This window comes from Strongylocentrotus purpuratus, unplaced genomic scaffold (assembly GCF_000002235.5).
Source record: "Strongylocentrotus purpuratus isolate Spur 01 unplaced genomic scaffold, Spur_5.0 spur5_contig_867, whole genome shotgun sequence".
NCBI lineage: Eukaryota > Metazoa > Echinodermata > Echinoidea > Camarodonta > Strongylocentrotidae > Strongylocentrotus > Strongylocentrotus purpuratus.
The window spans coordinates 1,262,340-1,275,000 of NW_022145576.1; the positions used below are offsets into that span (position 1 = coordinate 1,262,340).

Consider the following 12,661-nt stretch of genomic DNA (forward strand, 5'->3'; position numbering starts at 1 on the left):
AAAACCATAACACATATGTTCAGCAATTCATGGTTAAAAAAAATACTTGGAACTGAGTCACATTGATACTGATGGGTAAAAAGATACCATGCACAATTTCCCATTCTCTACATCATTTATGAATAATGAAAGTCAAACAGCATTTGGCTAAACTATCATGGAAGTCACAAAGTAAACAAAATATACAGGTAATGCATAGTTAGAAAAGGTTGAACTATATCCCTCCAACAAATAATTAACATGTACAACTAAAAACTTTGCTATTTACATTAATCTCTGAACTTCAGTTACATAATTGGCCTGAAAAAGAAAAAGAAATCTAACTGAATGAGTTGCATATGAACATCATTTAATAAATATCTTGCTCACAAGTGTTTAGAATATGAACATATAAATTCTTTATCGTTGAATTAGGTGACCAAATTAAATGAATCCTCTTCAAACACACAAAGAAACAATCCTACAAACAAAAGTTATGTTACGAGGCTTAAGAGATGGACCAGAAGTAAGTCTAGAATCTCTCATGGATAAATTTCTTAATGACCATAAGAGTAGTCCTGCATCACTGCAGAGGAGTAAGTATGATTGGAAGCCCAGCGGGTGTGATTGGAAGAACTGCCTCGAATCTGGGAGAAGAGGAAACTAGAAGACCTATCCTGATTCTTTGAATTTCAGTGAAGATGCAAGTTGATCAAGGTGATCTCTAGACATCAGGGATGACGACTTCTGTGAACGACCGAACTGAAAAGATACAAAACAGCAAAAGTTTTAATTCTCAGTTCTTAACCCCTTATTCAATTCAATTCAATTCATATTTATTTCATTTCAAACAGAAAGATAAACAAAGGTATTACAGATATTATTATTATTATTATTGCCACCACCACCCCCCCCCCCAAAAAAAAACACACACAAGGAATAGCTTCATGATAAAGATTATACCTAAGCAATATATCCCCTTATACCTTATAATCAATGTCATGGGATTTAAGACTTAACAAACAACTTGAACTTGGATAGGAATAAGAATTTATGAAGAAATTGAAAAACTATTCTTATTTTACGACCTTGCCATACGTTCTGGAGGGACCTTCATATGACCTCTTTACCTAATTTAATGACTTCCTATTTTCATTGAATAATCTTGAATCATAGATCATACAGGATATATCACAACTATAATAGCCCTTATATAGTCCAAGCATAAGCTATTCATAAAAAGGGATTTCCCCCTAAAAACTGTTTCTGATGCGGATAGTCATAGCCTGTTCAGATAAAAGGAAACGTGCATAAAGAAACGTTGTATGAAGAATAATCGTATCTATAGCAAAAAGGGCATACAGACTATAACAATATTGTGTGAAAAAATGTCGTTTAATTCATACATGATTTTGTATGAAACAATGCAAATCAGAACGGGACCCTTTGTAAAGTTTTTTTTTAAACTTGTGCTCAAACATGCATTTTGTTATGGTAAACAACGTTCAAACTAAAAAAAAAAATTACTTAACTTATCGTATAGCTATTAAACTTTCATATAGCTATACGATGAATTTCGGTCGTCTGAAAGGGGGGTTACTCATACATCTTCGACCCTCTAAGAATAGGACTTTTTGACGAAGTAATCCTACCCGTGGTTGGTCATTAATAGATGTGTCATACAGGTGAGCACAGGTAAATAAGTGAAGGTGATGGAAGATGATGTCATATGACAAGATTACTTACGGTAGACCTTAAAGGGATTGGGTATCTTTGTCTCAGATTCTAAACAAAATCACGGTTTTAGCTCATGCTGCAATGATAATTATAAACATTTAAGTCAGTTAGGAATCCCATGACTTTTACAAACCAATCACCTGTCTGACTATCAAGATATTTATGATTGGAAATTGAAATTTCATTTTTTGTTTATATAACACAACAGTCTATTGGGGAAAATGAGTATGGTAAAACCAGTCACTCAAAGATTTTTATTTTTTTTAAGGCACTTCATGATAATTTTGAAGTGCAATTTTTTTAGGGCTTCAATTACACCATATTACAGACATTGATAACAAGGGCCATGCATCTCAGATTTAACATTGTTAAACGATACCTTTAATATAAACCTTTCAGAGGAACTGTAATACAGTATAAAGCCTGGTGCACACTACACGATCTGACCACGATCCAATTTTGGAAGAATTTGTAATAACATTTGATATGAGCATTTAAACAAATAAAGTCTAAATGACAGAGGAATTGAATAGTTATGATTAATAAAAATTCAATTTCAGTGGTTTCATGCTTCATCTTGATAATTTCCGACTGCTTGTTTTCTTTTCTTATCAGTCATAAAGCTCACTTTTCTCTTTCTATCTTCGTTTTGGTCTGTCGATCCTTCCCCATTTCAAATGTACCTGTCTGTTCTACTTTCATAACAATATAATCCTCAACATAGAAACAAATGAACTGGGCGTGTCCTGGTTGTCATTCATTAATGTGAGCAGCCTAATTGATAATGAGCTAATGTGCAAGTCATTAAGCCAAACTTTATTCACCTGTCGGATGATTCCAGCCTAGACGATCCCCTGGGGGGTGGGGGCGGTGTCATCTGGTGGCTCCGGCCGGGGGCTCTAGCTCAGAAATCTGGACTGGGGTGACAAAGAAATGAAATCATATACTCGAGAGGTCACCCGTATTTGCATGACTTTGGTTTGGGTTGCGCACAGCTAGGAGATAAGTCTGATGATTTAGGAGACTTAGATCAATGTTGCCTAGCTTATCTTTCATTTGTATTTAGATCTGGGTGATAGAAAAACAAGGATTTGATTAATAAGTGAAGAGTCTGAGTCATAATGAAATGTCTTCTTTGTACTTCTGAGGTGGTCATTAACCTTGTCTTTGTTTGGAGCTGATTCTTATATATATATTAATTAAGGTTTTATCTGTACCGGTATGTGTATTCTCTGGCTTTTATGTTTTGTCTCTCTGGGTCTCTGACTCTCTGTCACTGTTCCTCTATCTGTCTGCCTGTCTCTCTGTGTGCGACATCTCTTTCTGTCTGTCTCCCCCTGCTCTAGCTCCCTCTCTCTCTCTCTCTCTCTCTTCCTCCTTCTCTCTCTCTCTCTCTCCACCCCCTCTCTTTCTCTCTCTCCACCCCCTCTCCCTCCCCCTCTCCCTCTCTCCCTCTCTCTCTCTCTCTCTCTCTCTATTTTCATCTTCATAAAATTCTTTCTCTTTATCTATCTTACTCTTCCACTTCCTCTCAGCACATACAACATGAGTAAGGAGACTTAGGTTTTTTAAATGTAATGTCGCCCTAGCATTTTTTTTCTTTTTCTGCAGTACTATTCTCTTAAATATTTGTAATCACTCTTTGGAAAAGAAGCTACATTAGAGACAAGCTTTGTCTAATTGGTCAAAATTCCTGTAGAAAGAAAGAAATTCACATAGAGGACACGAATGATGTAGAAGCTAAATTATAAGAAGACTGCAGTATTTCTTGTCCATTATATAAAGCCCAGAATCTTACTATGGCAGTGTCTGAAAAACCAAATTAGATGAGCGAGTCTCTATTTTTAAATGTTGGAGTGTTGTGGTTGCAACATTTGATAAAGGACTTTGAACTGCTGTACATACAGTCCTGACAAACAAGTCTTCCTTTCCTTTATTTGAATTAAAGAGTCAATGAGAATTAATTAATAGATAAACATATCTACAACTCATAAAAGCCGTCCAATAATTTGCAGTATATGATTTATGTGGAACATTCTTGTCAATAATTCCTGTATTTCAACAACTGATTTGCTCTTTCTACTTTGAAGTGTTCATCATTGTGTCTTACTATATCGTCCCTATTTTCACGAAGTGACGGTAGTGAATGAAAATCGCATACAATTAGCGTGCAGATTTTCCTCACTACCGTCACTTCGTGAAAACAGGAACGATATATAGGCCTCTATTCTAATCCAAGAGCTAAACACCATTGTAGAAAGCGTTTATGAATATTTCTTTTTTTAAAGGTATTTGAACTTTTCTGAATAGGCAGAGTGGAGAATAATTGAAATAGCAATTTAATTTCATACTTCATGGGGGATTATAATAAAAACATTAAAATACCCCCCAAATTTCCTTTTTTTTAAAATATAGAATGCAAAATCTCTTATTCTTGAACATCTATCACATTGGTTAAAATAATGTGCAAGATAGTTCATTATAATGTAGATAAATGCGGGGAAATATTGGAGTATGGTGTTTTATCTATTTTCTTTCTTTTGGTTGAGGGGGGGGGGGGTAGCCATCTTATAGGCCTCTTTTAGCACAAACTAATTTAAAATCCATAGAAATTGAACATTAAAGATATGTTATTTCCTGATCATAGAAAAAGCCAGAGACACCATTCTCTATCAAGGTAGGAAAATACAAATAACAAAAATATTATCACTGTATTATAAAACACCAACCATAAAATGCAGGTAATCTGTATTGACTTTATGATATGCTATCATTGTGGAAACGTTTTGCAAACTAATGTCAAATTAATCTGATTTATCACTTCGCTTGTCTGAGTTTTTTGCGAGATAATTTATGACCCTGTTCAAGGTTGAGTGTTCCTTAATTTCTCTTGAATAAAAACACTGCTTCGATCGACTCCTCAAACATTTATATTTTAATATCTAAACCTACTCATAACATTAACATACAGGTGTGTATATTGGTATCAGGACAACTAATATTGGAACTGTTAAAAGAAAACAAATTGCTTATGAACTCAAATCAAATGGGTTTTTTAGAAGCCATTGATCAAATTGCTTGTCATATTCTAAAAAGAAATCTGTTCAAACGCTCCTGAGCATACATTCTACACGATGCCACAATAAATATAATTAATTATTTTGCTATCATTTGCTGCAAACCACACTAGGTATGTCTTCATCAGCTCGAGATTGCCAGATAGCCTGCTATTTCTGATTTGGGAAATAAGCCCGAAGTTACAAATTGCGTCTTCATCAGTTCGAAACTCAAAACTCAAGCTTGAAAAATTAGCTCAAGATATTTTGCTCAGTGTTCGCGCATAGTGCGAGTCTTTTGGCTGGTGGAGACGCCAAAAACAAATAGCAGGATATGTTGCAAACTAGCCCAAGATATCTTGGGATGATTATGTCGACTAAATATCCCGCTAATTGCAACTGCAGGCTGATAAAGACGCAAATTAGCTATTTGTTTTTGGCGTCTCCACCAGCCAAAAGACTCGCACTAGTTTATGCACGAACACTGAGCAAAATATCTTGAACTAAATATCCCGCTAATTGCAACTGCAGGCTGACGAAGACGCAAATTAGCTGGATAATTTGCAATCGGGGTAGTTAAAACAGCGGGTTATTTGGCAATCTCAAGCTGATGAGGACAGGCCTAATTTGTGTGTCTTTTCTTCTGCATTTAAAATGATGAATGCATCTTTAAAGAGCTTCTTATCATGGTCAGACAACAAAGCTTATCAGCTTTCAAAAGCTTTTTTAGCACTTCATCAAGCGAATAATCTTTGGACTCGAAGTAAACAGATTCGCAATATTTGATCAGTTGTGATTCCAACAAAGTACGTTGTTCCTCCAGGTTTCCATATTTAGTCACCTCGTGTAGGTCACTTTGTTTCTGAGACTTGGGGTCTAAACCGATTATCATCCCTTTCATTTCTGTTTGCTTTCTGTAAATGTTTGTCTCAATCCTCACTGTAATCTAGAAAGCTCTCTCTTTTTGGTACATTTATGCAAATAAAAAAGGAAAATGAAATACAGAAGCACTTGTTGATTCATGAAGCAAAGTCTTTTGTTAGAGCAAGCAGGGGCACACACTCGACACACCCTAAACAAAGAGTTTCATTTTTGTAGCAATGTTAGTGGACTTCCTTATTCTGTTTGCCAAGATTTTTACATGATGAGAATGAAACTGAGAAAGAGTGTGTGAAGTGCCTTTTCTGTATCAGTAATCCAAGAGGGTTACACCCAATATCCAAATAGAAGTATTTCTGTGAATCAAATTGAATTGTTATGCTGGTACATGCCAGTTTTAATTAATGTTACTTGTTTCCCTCTTCTTCTCTTTGTGTACTTGAAATAATTTGTTATCCATTTTACTTGAAATAATCTACGAAAGTAGGTTACTTTTATAGCACAGATTTACAAAATGAAGTGCTATATCAAACAGCTTTATAATATTGTCAATAAAAATCAGAATCTATCTATATTTTATCCTTTTGTAATAAAGATTAATAAAGATAATGAATAGTGATATGCACGTGTCTTTTTATCAGATATTTTAAAATCTTTCCTTTTTCCCTCTCTCATCACGAATTTGTTTTTAAATCATTTAGATCATTATATGAGCGAGAGTCTCTTCTGTCAATGCTATGCAAGATGAAAATGATCATCCGTATACATCACAGTTCAGTGGTGTAGTAAGGTACAAGCCAATAGGGGGCATTGACATCATGGAGAGGGGGTGGGGGTGGGGGGGGGGGGGGGGGGCACACAGTCTCACATGGTGGATTAAATGAGAGAGAACAAGAAAATGGAGAAAGAGGGAGGGAAGGTGGGGAGGGGCGTGTTATCTTCGACTCATGTTTTCTTTTACTTCTCTTTCTTTCTCTTTACCCTTTTTACCTTGTTTGCCACTTAATGGAGGGGGGGGGGGGGTAATGTATCCCCTGTACCCTGCCTAGCTATGCCAATGCCAAAGTTTAGGATTACACAAAAATTCCTGGCCAGCATATTAGCCTGCCACTAACAATTTTCAAATAAATGGATGAAGTCACTGCGGGTAAAGAAAGAGACAGGAAGAAAAAAATCAGAATCGGGCAAATTCCAACATGTCCACAATAATGTGAATTAATGGAGGGTTCAAAAACAGACATGGTAGGAGGGGATATATGGTGTCTTTGAAAACTTTGGCTATGATCTGAAAAGTTTTCTTTCAAACAAACCATACTTATAGGAGATCAGCTGTCACTTTCATTTTGTATTTGATTTGATTGTCAAGGATCTTACGGAGTTCAGGAGCAAATATAACGGAGGAATTTTAGTGATCGAAAGAAATAAAGTGGTCTTGAATAACTTCACACTGTGTAGAATATCTATATATAAAAGGCTTTTAAATTAAAGAGTGTTTTCCAGAAGTATACCCTCCTGATTTTTTAAATATTTTTTTAAAACCCACTGACTTCTAAATACTTCATTTTCATTTGCTTTAATACAAAAGTCATATGCAATGATTAACATTTTGGTTGCTTTCTTCACCTCACTGCACGATCCCTTGTTTGCCGCACATGTAATTTTGCATAAAACAATAGGCATCAACTGATGGAAAGATTGCTTTGTGCAACACAATGGCTTTGCAAAATTACCCATTTCTATAATCTTGATTGATTAGCTCCATGATGACCCCCTATAACAAAATGGGGGTGTTTCAAACAAAGATCCTAAGCAGAAATTAATTCTAAGTTGGACTTGAACATCATGGAGAGCCATTTGTAGCCTTAAAATAAAATGTATTCAAAAGCAGAATTTCAAGTATTTTAGACTTTTAATAAATTCCACACCAGGAACATCAAATCTCCATGATAATAGAAAATATGAATGATTTGAATCCACATTTTATGCCTTTTAAAATATTTTCAAAGATGCTAACAGCTTTCCATAATTGTGAAGCCCAACTTAGAGATAAGTTCAACTTAGGATCTTTGTGAAACACCCCCTGGTATAGATTAATCTTTAACTGGAAACAGTGAAATATTTTGAAGCCTTTGGTGTATATAAATATAAAAAATCAACTAATTTCACAACGATATTCAAACATTAGATTGTACCTTTAAACATAAACACAAACCATATTTCTACATATCATCCTTGAGTAGCATCACTACAGGTGTCCATATAGACTACATTCCTGAGGTAATAGGTATATAGCGCTGTAGCATACTCCTTACTCCCACTCAAAATAGAAAGAGACAATCCAAGAATGTTCCAATCTTCTGAGAGCTGATATTAAGGTTTGTAATGGATGCTTATTGCATGTTTTTCATGTTTAATTTCATGATTTTATGTCGGATTTCGAGGAGGGATTTAGAAATATTTGGATTCAAACAGTCCAAGATAAGGGAAACTGTCTTGACAAAACTTGTTGTTGTTTAGTTTTACAGCTGTACTAAATTTATGTCAACACACACACACATATATATATATATATATATATATATATATATATATATATATATATATATATATATATATATAAATAGTTTAATGTTGACAATCCTCCGTCACCGATATACAAATGATAATTAAAACAATTGAAATAAAAATCTTTGAGAGACTTCTCTTCTTCACTATGACCAGATTCAATTTTCCGAAATGACTTCATACGCCTTTAGAAAAAACCCTGAATGCTTGGGTTCATGGCTACCAGTGGTTATACAAATATTTCAGGTAGATATTGACACCCCTTGAGGCATAGCCCATGGTTAATGGAAGATAGAAGCATCAAGGGTAATGGATGACGTAGAATGATGTTTAGGGTCAAATATTATCAGGCACAATTACTGAATCAAATGGATTCTTTAAAACTATTGATGGTAGAGTTATGAAGTCATGATGTATGATTCAAGTGTCTTTTCTTTCAAGCTAGCTGAAAAACAAAGCTGATATCACTTTTATTGCATAAAATAATTGTGTTTTATCAAATTTCTCAAAGATTTTGAAGTAATTTGAAGAGAATTTGTTGACACCTTCAGCTTTATAAATCCCCACCCTTGACTTAAAAAAAAAAAAAAAACTTTCTCAAAATTAAACCAGTTAAATTTACATTGTGCATCTTGCGAATAATTTTTTTCGAAAAGAAGAGAAAGAAAACCAGACATAATGAGCAGTTTGGAAAAGTCTCTGGTTTTCAGTATTTTATACAAGTTCTTCCAAAATGTAGAGACAGCACAAGAGGAATGGTTCTACATATCATGGGGTCTATGTGAAAAGAAAAAAGTCAGTGGCATAGCTATGGAAAAGCATGGAAAGGTACATTCCCCCATTGATCGAATGGTGAAAACAAGAATAGAAATAAATAGAAAGAGAGTAAGAGAAAGAGAGAGAGAGGGGGGGGGGGGAGAGGGGAGAAAGAGATAGTGAGAGAGAGACAGAGAGACAGAGAGACAGACAAACAGAGACAGAGAGAAATACAGATAGAGAGAGAGAGAGAGAGAAAAAAAAAGGAAGGGGAAGGGAATGAAACAAAAAACAAATATGACCCAATTCCACACCCTCCTCTACCAAGCTTATCCAGTATTATTAATTTCCATTTAATCATCTCTTAATACCAGTGCCCCCTGCTCCCCACCCCCCCCCCCCCAATGATGCTAATGCTACGCCACTGCAGAAAGTCTTCTAGAGATACCAGGGATACAAGAAGGGGGTATGGGTGGGGGGTCATTTGGTTTGAAGAAGGGCACAGACACAGACCCACTAGGCGAGTCACCGGCCTAGCTACGAGGAGGATTTCTCCTTCAGTGACCCCATCGCTCTGAAATATGAGACAATCCAATATTTGTGGTGGAATTTTCTATGCCGCTGGCATGCATCGAAGGCAAGCTAGCCACCAGTCCCTGGGTGGAGGACCGCTCCTCTGTCACCATCTCTCTTTCTTCCTCTCTTCTCTTCTTTCTTTCCTCTCTCTTTCCTTCATTTCATGTGCTTTCTCTTCTCCTCCTCCTCGCTCTCTGTCCCAAACCCATCTATACTGTGTTGTCTCCCTTTATCTGCTGACCCATCTATCATTTTTCCTTCCTTCCTTCCCCTCTATCCCTCATCTCCCTCCATCAATATCCCTTTCTTCACTCAATCACTGTCTTCCCTATTTCTCTCTCTCTCTCCTTCTAGCTCAACCCCTCTCACTCTCTCTCTCTCTCTCCACCTCTCTCTTGGTTCAACGTCTTTCTTATCTTCTACCCCTCTATTTCTTCAGTCTCTCTCTCTTTCTCCCTCCATCTTTCTGTCTTCAAGACTCTCTCTCTCTTTCTTTCTCCTCCCCTCCATCTTTGATTCTCACCTCTCCCCTTCTCCTCCCCCTTTCTTGCGCGCGCTCTCTCTCTCTCTCTCTCTCTCTCTCTCTCTCTATCTTTCTCTCTTTCTCTCTCCTTCTCTCTTGTCCCTTTCCCCTTCTCCTCCTACCAGTCGCGTTGACATGGGGGTCAGCCCAAGCCCTAACAATGGGAATAATTCTTCTCGGCTACCTCCAAGCTCCGTTCAGCGCTCTGACATCGCATGACACAAGCTCAGTTAAACGCCAGACAGGGAAGGCTTGAGGTAAACTAGCCATGAAGTAACGGAATGCAGGGTATTCTCTTCGCCCTCTCATCACCAACATCATGGATTTGTTTTAGGCATCCTTCCGGGAATCGACATCCAAAAGTTCAAGAAGAGTTTTCAGACATTGTTGTTGTTTTCATCCTTCTCAATCATACATCCAAGTCTTCAATCTCCTTCTCTCTTCTTTTGTTTTCCCCTAGATTTTCTTTTCTTTTGCGAGAAGTTTGATCAACTCTTCTGAAACTTTGAAGATCTAAAGACACCCCCCCCCCCCAATAATTTTGTTTGCTTGCCAGAAAATTTCAAGCTGAGTTGTCAGCAGATGTTGCATGACATCCCCACTTCACAACACTTCATAATGGTTTAGTATAAATGCCCCATCCCCGTCTTTCTCTTTCCCTCTCCATTACAACACAGTTATCCACAATACACCTTCATATTTTTATAACAATATTCTTAAAGGTAAAGACCAGTATTGGAAACGCCCCAATTTCAAAAAATGAAATGGAAGCTCTTATAACTAATCATGTGAAAGAATATGTTTTGAATATTACATGACGATAAAAATTTTGATGGGAAACCGCCTACTAATTGATATATTTGGTAAATTAGTATATCTTTATACTGTTGAGAGATACAAATGCACGTGTCGCGCACGTGTGTGTAGTCCCACATACATCTTTCTGTGTACAGTGCTTCTAACTTTATGAAGACTTGGCCAAATTTCTTATAATTTTGATGATTCCAGAACCTTGCAGTACATCTATGCTAGATGATCAACCTTTTCTGATCGATTTCACAACGTTTCTTTCACTATGCAATTGCATGACCATAACTGGTCTTTAGCTTTAATTATTTTAAATTTGTACCAAACTTCATGAACGTATCGTTGGCTTTATCTTTCATCTAAGTTTCATTTCACTTTTCATACTTCAATTAGGTTCTCCTCAAAAATGAAGCTGGGATGAAGCACTTGATAGCCATTTTATTTTCAATTAACTGGGACAACGAACTATTGAATTGAAGCCATGAATCACGTTTCACTGGCCGGGGATGAAAAATGCGCAGAGTAACAATGAAATATTGATTTTCAAGGAGGAACTACTCCACTTTCTTTTCATTCAAATATGAATTGTCATTTTATTGGATCTTAAAGAAAGCCACTATTGATTTGGGAAAGCAAATAGAGCAACAACAAAAAATCAAATAAATTACAAATAGTTACTCATTAACTTGTACTTTGAGATGGTAAGGAAATTTATTGAAAGGCCAGATTCTCTGAACAAAACCAATTAAAATACAAAATTACAAGTGATCTATATAGTTAGTTCATTGACTAGCAGCAGTTTTTGATCTGCTTTTAAATTGTGTAATATATGTTTACGAAATATCATCTGGTACTTGGCTTTCTGCTTAGGGAGGGAAACTTATAAAAGTAAGACAACACATTTAAAACTGATCAACCTGTTTAGTTATCACATTTTTTTGGGAGGGGGGGGGGGTTCCAAAATTATTTCTGATAACTGAAGAAAAGTCACACTGAATTAACAGATGCCCTTTTGATCAAAAATTGTTTGGGGCAATGGGGGTAGGTATAACTAACTTGTGTGAGGTATACTGAAGGGAGGCCAGCCAGAATGTTTTTTTTTTTTTTTTGGGGGGGGGGGGGGGGGTAGCATAAGCCCTCTTGATCCCTAATGCCTTAAAAGATACCATGAAAAGAAAAACATTTAATCATTTTCAGCCCACACACTAAAAATACAACATTTAACTTGTATTTCCTCATTCGTGAAAAGGGAAACAAAGTCTGCAACGCCAAAATCTACAATGAGTTTCTCCTTAAAGTATAAATACTCTAGAACCTGGAGACTTGGGGGAGTTCTGAGACAAGAATTCCAAGTTCAGACAATGTGAGTCAAGACCTGATTCTCTACAGATCAGACATAGATTAGAAAACAAATACCATCCTAGATACACAATCATCATAACCTTCAAATCCAGAGGAAATGTTACAATCTTTGAGTCATCATGCCTTACTTCTTCGATCCAAGAAAGGGGGAGTTGAAGAAAAGAATTAAAATTGTTTGGAATTCTGAGAGTTTTTACAGGTCCTCGATGGCGGAAGTGTTGCCAATTTTGTGTTAGTCCACCGCTTCCTTCCTGTATTAGTCATTAAGGTTTCCGTTCAGATGCAGGAGTGAAAAATACTTTAAGTTAGTCAAGATTATAAACACCTTCTGCTCTTGTACTTTTATCCTCTTTCTATAAATCATGAGCTGCATGTATAAACTTCCTTTTGATTATTCTTCTAGAGAAATTACAAATGTATA

The 12,661-nt window shown here is 36.3% G+C and overlaps 1 long non-coding RNA gene across 1 annotated transcript in view; it reads right to left on the reverse strand.

Annotated features, from left to right (window-relative positions):
* Nucleotides 1-103: 103 nt before the first annotated feature.
* LOC115920191 overlaps nt 104-12,661 on the reverse strand; it is a 15,367-nt gene continuing 2,809 nt past the window's right edge. The window contains exons 2-3 of the long non-coding RNA XR_004062236.1: nt 2,541-2,633; nt 104-741 (exon numbers count right to left, since the gene is read on the reverse strand). This is a non-coding gene — a long non-coding RNA (uncharacterized LOC115920191). The remainder of the gene's footprint in view (nt 742-2,540; nt 2,634-12,661) is intronic.